The sequence below is a fragment of the Octodon degus genome, unplaced genomic scaffold (genome assembly GCF_000260255.1).
Source record: "Octodon degus isolate 3935 unplaced genomic scaffold, OctDeg1.0 scaffold00225, whole genome shotgun sequence".
In the NCBI taxonomy this organism is placed as follows: Eukaryota; Metazoa; Chordata; class Mammalia; order Rodentia; family Octodontidae; genus Octodon; species Octodon degus.
In genome coordinates, this window is record NW_004524801.1 from 267,315 (window position 1) to 274,423 (window position 7,109).

Here is a 7,109-nt window from a genome sequence, read left to right on the forward strand (position 1 = left end):
AAAACAGGGGGTGGTGCACACCTGTAATCCTAGCACTGAGAAGGCTACGACAGGAGGATCCCTACAAGTCCTAGCTGTGTAGCAAGACCTTGTACCAAACAAATAAAAGATAAAAAAATTAAGATACATCAAATTAATAAGCAGTCTTCAAAATTTATCATTAACCCCTCTGTAAAATATTGCACATGATAGTCTTTTCTTTTTGTCTATAAGGAAAGCAAAAGAAGAAAACTACAAAAAAAAGTTTATTAATACACTATGTGAAGTCTGAGTAGAGTGTACAATGCCTACATATGTGCTACGGTCCAATCAATGCCTAAGCAATATGAACCTGGACGCCGAAGGTCACACTGGGAAGAGCAATGCACCTCCATCACCTAGTCCTGAGATCAGAGGGCCTGGACTGGCACGTGTACCGCAGGTGGGGAGCCTGCACTGCTGGAAGGACTTCAGAATGTGCATCAAAGGCTCTCAGTGTAACCCCAATCACAGAATAATTTTGAGACACTTCACATTTCAAGAAATCATCATCATCATCTACTGTCTCCTTTTCAATGAGTTTCTTAAATTCCTGAAGCTCTTCAGCACTCATGTCTTCCGTGTCTAATAAATAGGATCAATGAATGTCCTTGACCTTGTAAAGCACGTGAGGATCAAAGGCCAAGAAGGGTCAAGTAGGTTTGTGCAGGTCTGTGCTGAGTCTCCTGCAGCTGTATTTTTAATAGCTGGTAACATCTGCGCACTGCTTCTCTCGGTGACAGTGTAGCAGAAGACTGGCTGGTACTTACTTGTGATAGCAGTGAAGAAGTTAACCACTAATGGCAGGCAAACCTTCAGAGGATTTAGTTGCTCATACCTATATGTTGAAAATTTAGACTCTGAAGGTACCTTAAGCCTTCCTTAGGCTTCCATCTAAAAGCTGAAAATAGACACTTATCCTTAGTAAATTATGAGTGTAACATTCCAATGTTCTTTCTGATTTTCTAACAAATGGAAAATTTTCTACCACTATCAGCATAAGAAACCATGGTGTTGATGGGACCTATCTTGCTATCATTTGCAAGGCTCTGTGACGTGTCAAAATTTGCAGGAAGATTATCATCTTCATCATCAAAATCTCAAATATGTGTTATCTTTCTTAAGATCACTCGGGGAAGTACAAATGAGAAGCAACCAGGGCTGGTGAGATAGCTCAGCAGACTAAGCACCTACTTAGGCAAGCGTACTGATTGGGGTTCAGTCTCCAGTACCACATGCATGCTGGCCCTCCCCCTGGCATGCTGAGTCAGCAACCAAGTCCAGGCATGGTGGCGCATTCTGTAATGCCAGTGCTGAGGAGGCTGAAAACAGGAGGATCACTATGAGTATGGGCTGTGTAGTGAGACCCTGTACCAAATTAATAATAGTAATTAAAAAAAGAAGCAACCTTACTGAGAGGTGGCCTAAGGAAGACAGTCTGTGCTGACACCAGGTTACCAAGAAAAGCCAAAAACTTTCCCACCACTGTTTGGCTTCCAAGGCAATCTTAACAAAATGCTGAAATGCTGCTCTAAGTCTTTGTCAAGTACATGATAGAAGAGAAGAATGCTAGCAGCCAGTTATATCTGGATCCGATAGCTGGTTTTCCAACAACTCGAAGTCATCTGTTTCACCTTTCATGTATTTCAACCAGAATTCTGTTGTGGTTCCAACAAACTAAACAGTTTTTCACAGGTTCTGAAGCTGGCACATCCATGAGTAACCACGTGGCAGAGGGGCTGCCGTCCCTTTCGAGACGCAGGACAGTGGGGCCTCACGTAGGAAACTGTGCTCCTTCCAGCTCCCTTCTAACTCTTCTGGAGTTGTTCCAGAACTTGCCAACATTGTTCACTTCTGCTGATCATACTTTTAATATAATTTGGAATCCCCTATTTATGTTTGGAACCCTTTTATAAATTCTCATTCTTTCCTATATTGGTCATGCATGTTTTGCATCACTTTGTTTAGCTCTGCAAGCTTTTTATTAGTGTCATTGTAGCCTCACTGATCATTCTGTTTATTTGGCTCAGTACAGGCTTACTTGAATCTTCTATCAGCTTGTCAAATGCATTATAGATGGTATCTACCTGATACCATTTCACATAATTTAGGTGTGTGGTTTTTGTTTCCTCCCCTTTGATTCCCTGTGGATCAGCTCTGAGGGAGTTGAAAGTTCGGGGATGTATTTTGTTGGCTTATCTTCCCATGTTTTTATTTCTTATTTGGGGTGTGTGTGTGTGTGTGTGTGTGTGAGAGAGAGAGAGAGAGAGAGAGAGAGAGAGAGAGAGAGAGGTTTGTGGACTTATTATAGTGGATAGCTTTGTTGCTGGTATAGAAAATTTTTTAGTGAATATGTACTTTTCAGAGATCTGCTCTTCTCACAGCTAAATGTTGGCACTTGCCTCTGTCCAATTACCTTTGTTTACTTGGAAGCAGAGGTTGTAGCTTACTTGGCCCGGTACTCTCTTCTCTGGGAAGGGGCCACAGCATTATATATGACCCCTGTGCAATCCAGAAATTGGTATACAGGGAAAAACAATTGATAACCACAACTATGTCACCTTAGCTATCCTAATAAAATGAACAATAGTGTCCATTACAAAGTGGATGTTGACAACTCCTAACCATGGAAAATGTACCCTTTACTATAGAAAACAGACCCATAATTAGAGCATAAACAGTAAGACAAACAAGATATTGACCTACAGTAAATACCTACTAAGTGGAACAACTTAACTTCTACTAACAGTAGGACAACATTCAACTAATGTTGAATGTTGAAATAAGCTATGGATTCCTAAAATTTAATGGTTGTCCGAGCAAGGGTGAGGGTGTGGAGAATGAGAGCTTGAAAAGAGGAAACTTCGAAAAGTTCAAGTAATAGAGGATGAGAAGGTGATAAAAATGAAATAAAGGATCTTATTAAGGGAAAAGGGAAATTAATGGTTTTAGATGAAGCTAACAAAAGACAAGAAAAAGAGGAAATAAAATATATAGAATGAACTAAAGGGAAAAATAATAGAAGAATCAAATAAAAGAGAAAAGAGAAGGTAGAAAAAAAGGATCAAAACAAATAATAATAAAATAGGAAATAAAAATCCAAACACCACCCCAAAAAAGGGATTAAAAATAGGCCAAAAACAAGTTCCTACGTATTTCCAAGTAAGTGGTTGTTGTCTCAGTTACTCTTCTCTCACTGCTGGGACAAATACCCAACACTCAAAATGAAGGAAGGAAAGGTTTATTCAGCTAACAGTTAGTGGAGGTTTCAGTCCATACTCAGCTGGCTCTAAGGCAGAGTGGCACATGGCAGAGAGAAAACTTTCATGGCAGTGGCAAAAAGCAAGAGCAAAGTGGAGAAGTAACAGCAATGATGGCTACAAAGAGCAAGTCAGTCTCCCTTATGGTGCATTCAGGCTATTTGCCCCAGGCTGGGTGTAGCACTCACACCCATAATCCCAGAAGCATTTACTCCCATAATCCCAGCAGCACTCACACCCATAATCCCAGTGGATTATGAGTTAATCACAAACTCTAGAAGTCCACCCATGATTGTATGAGGCTTCGGGGGAACAACTAGACACATACCATAACAGTTATCTTCCAGGACCCACCGTCTCTGGATCCAGAAAGTCGCAATCCTCTCCATCTCACTACATAGTCTGTGGGTTTGTGAGGTGCCCATCCTGCTCAACAGGTCCCTGGTCGCTAAGCCCCAGACCATGTCTACAGTCCAGACTGAATTGTGTCCCCACTCACATTGAAGTAGTCAAGCCACTTGTCACTACTGAATGGGGTAGAAGTTCAAACAGACCACTAACCTCAGGGTCATCACCTTCAGATCCAGCCACCTCTGAAAGCCACATGCACTGAACATGGCCTGCAGCCATAGAATGCAAGTACCAATACCATATCCTTGGCCTGACCTTGGACTTCTCAGGGGATATCAGTGGCTCTGGGTCTACCCTTCACCTGCCTGTGTCTGTCTCCTACGACTGTCTCATCCAGTGTCCTTCGTAAGGTCATACTTGAGTAAAACTGTAGTATGTATAGGTCTCCTGTAACTCAGTTCCACACCATCAACCACTTTCCAAGATGGCACCTGATTAAACTCCTGAAGTGTTGCAAACACTGCATTTGGTTTCTTCTCCAACTCTGTCTCATCATGAAGAAGTCACACTCAGGGTAAAACTCCACACTGTTTATAGTTTACAACAGTGATGGTCTTTTCTTGGGGCTTGTGCTGCTAGACCATTTGGTATTTCTCCCTGAAACACAAACTCTTCACTTACCTCTTCTCCTTGGAGCTGGCTTTGTTTTCATTTGGCTTGGCTATTTGTTAGTTGCCTCCACAGCCTTGTGCTGAGAGGAACTAGGGCCAGAGTCAGGTAAGAGTTTGTCTGTCACACAGTGACAGAGTTGGTCTGGCTACAAACAGTGGTGGCCAGTCCTCCTCTTTGAGATGGATGGCAGGTCCCAGAATTTTAAAAACTCTATCAAAATGACTTCAGTGGGAACATGAAATTGCAAAACACACATTTTGCAACCCAACATATGATTAACTATAAAAACTGTACAAATTATAAAACAAATAAGTGGACAAAAATATGAAACATGAGGTAGTATCTAAGAATCAGCCACTTAAGTGAGGTTAGCAGACAATAATTCCATTGCAGAAGAAGCCATAACCCAATAAACATGAAAATTTCACCACACAAAAACTTGGATCTTTATGTCAAAACCATGTACCAAACACCAAGATGGAGTACTCAAGAAAATGAGCATCAAAACATGTCATGAAGAAATTTCAGAATCTTACAGTTAGAAATCCACTCACAACGATCGAGAACATCAAAGCAATAGCAATATGGGAGAGAACTGAGTTTGCTTTTGGGACGTGGTAAGTTTGAAATGTGTTATGGTTCATTTATATGGATGTCCCCCACCAAAGTCCTCATAAGCTGAAAGGCTGGACCTCGGAAAGACGATTGGATTATGGAGGTGTTATAGTTGACTAGCATTAGGAAGTGGCTCTGGTCAGGAGAGGTAAGTCAGTGTGGGTGTGACCTGGGAGGCTCTATCTCCCTTCCCAGCTCCTCCTAGATGTCTGTATTTTCTAGTTCCCCTATCATGAGCAGCTCTCCTCAGCCCTGCCCCTGCTGGCTGTTATGCTTTCCTGCCTTGGAGCTGGCTGAGCATACAATGACTAAAACTTCTAAAGTATGAGTCAGTATAAACCTTTTCCTCCTTTTTTTATTTTTATTTTTATTTATTTATTTGTTTGTTTGTTTGTTTATTGGAAACAGAAATCAAACTTACGACCTCATGTGTGGTAGGCATGCACTGTGCTCCTAGCTATGGCCTTGGCTGGCCCTTCTCCTTTAAAATGCAGGTGTGGGGTATTATCTCTCAGCAACAAGAAAGTGACTAAGGCTTAATTCCTATTGGACCCTTAAGTGGACATGACAGACTAGCAGATTGAATTCAGGAGAAAAGTTAGGGTTGGAGTTATAAATTTGAGAATTATCTGTGAAACATGGTGTGTAAGGTCACAGGGGGCTGGATGAGATCATTTAAGAGTTGGGTAAATGAAAAGCAGAGGTCTAAGAACCCATTATATGAGGCCTCCAACATTTAGGAACTAAAAAGAAGAGGATAATCAAGCAAAAAATGAAAACAAAAAGGTGGGTGCATGTCCAAGAGATAAGACAACAGTGAAAGCCGGGGAAATAGTTCAGTGCATAAGTGCCTGCCTGGCAAGTGCAAGGTGCCAAGTTTGGTCCCCAGTACCACATGCTGTGCTGGCCCCAGAACCAAGAGTAGTGGCCCACACCTGTAATCCCACTGCTGGGGAGGCTGAGACAGGAGGGTCACTATGAGTCTGAATTGCATAGCAAGACCCTGCAGTAAAAAAAAGTAAAATTATGTGCTGTCATGGAAACCACAGGAGGAAAATGGCACTAAGAAACCAATACAACAGCAACCATCAAAGAACAGTAGCCATGACCCTCTGCTATCACATGGCTGTGGACCTCAACAAGGGCCACAAAGTGACTAAGAATGTGAGCAAACTGAGGCACTGTGGCAGACGTCTCACCAAACACACCAAGTTTGTGTGGGACATGATCCAGGAGGTGTGCAGAGCGGCACACCATGGAGCTGCTCAAGGTCTCCAAGGAAAAATGCGCCCTCAAGTTCATCAAGAGAAGAATGAGGATGCACATCCACACCAAGAGGAAGCATGAGGAGCTGAGCAACGTGCTGGCTGCATGAGGAAGGCAGCTGCCAAGAAAGACTGAGCCCCTCGGGAAAAAAGCTTTGCAGAAAGTTAAAAAGAAAAAGAAAAAAGAAACTAATACCAAAAAAAAAAATCATTGATAGCATAGTTGTATCATTTAATTTAAAGGTTTTTTTTAACAAAGACTTAAAATACAATGCATAATGTTTAAAAGAAATCCCTAAACAATGTGAGAGGTAATTTGAGATAATAGTTAAGACCTTAGGAGAAAGAAGGTGCTGTTTGTGAAGCAATACGGTGCATGACATTCAACGTTAATCAAGTACTAATTACATACGACTTCATTACGATGAACAACAACAAAATCTAGATTGTAGAGAGATGTAGGAAAGGAAAATGACATTCAGCTTATTGGGTTGTAGAGAGGGAAGGGTTATATATGTTGTTTAACTCCTGATGTTGATGAAGGGATGTGGCTTTAAATGGAATTCTTAAAAATTTAAGGATATTTTATCACACTTACTTAAAATTTTTTTATTTTATCTAGCTTTACTTTTTTCTTAATTAATTTTATTGAGAAAGAAATAACAATGAGATAGTTGCAAAACAAGTTAGGATAATTACAATAATTAATACATTGCATATTATTGTCTTCATAGTAGTTATTCATAGTACAAGATGCAGACATGATCTCTTGTCTAAACACTATTAGTTAGGGGCCGGGGAGATGGCTCAGTAGAATAAGCACTTCCCTGGAAAGTGCAAGGACCTGAGTTCAATCCCCAGTTCTGAAAAAATAAATAAATAAATAAAAATAAACACTATTAGTACAAATCTCATTGAACTAAGAGAA

General features: G+C 40.9%; 1 pseudogene; it reads right to left on the minus strand.

The window, feature by feature from the left end:
- Positions 1–389: 389 nt before the first annotated feature.
- Positions 390–1,707, minus strand: LOC101584002 (annotated as a pseudogene).
- Positions 1,708–7,109: the final 5,402 nt, after the last annotated feature.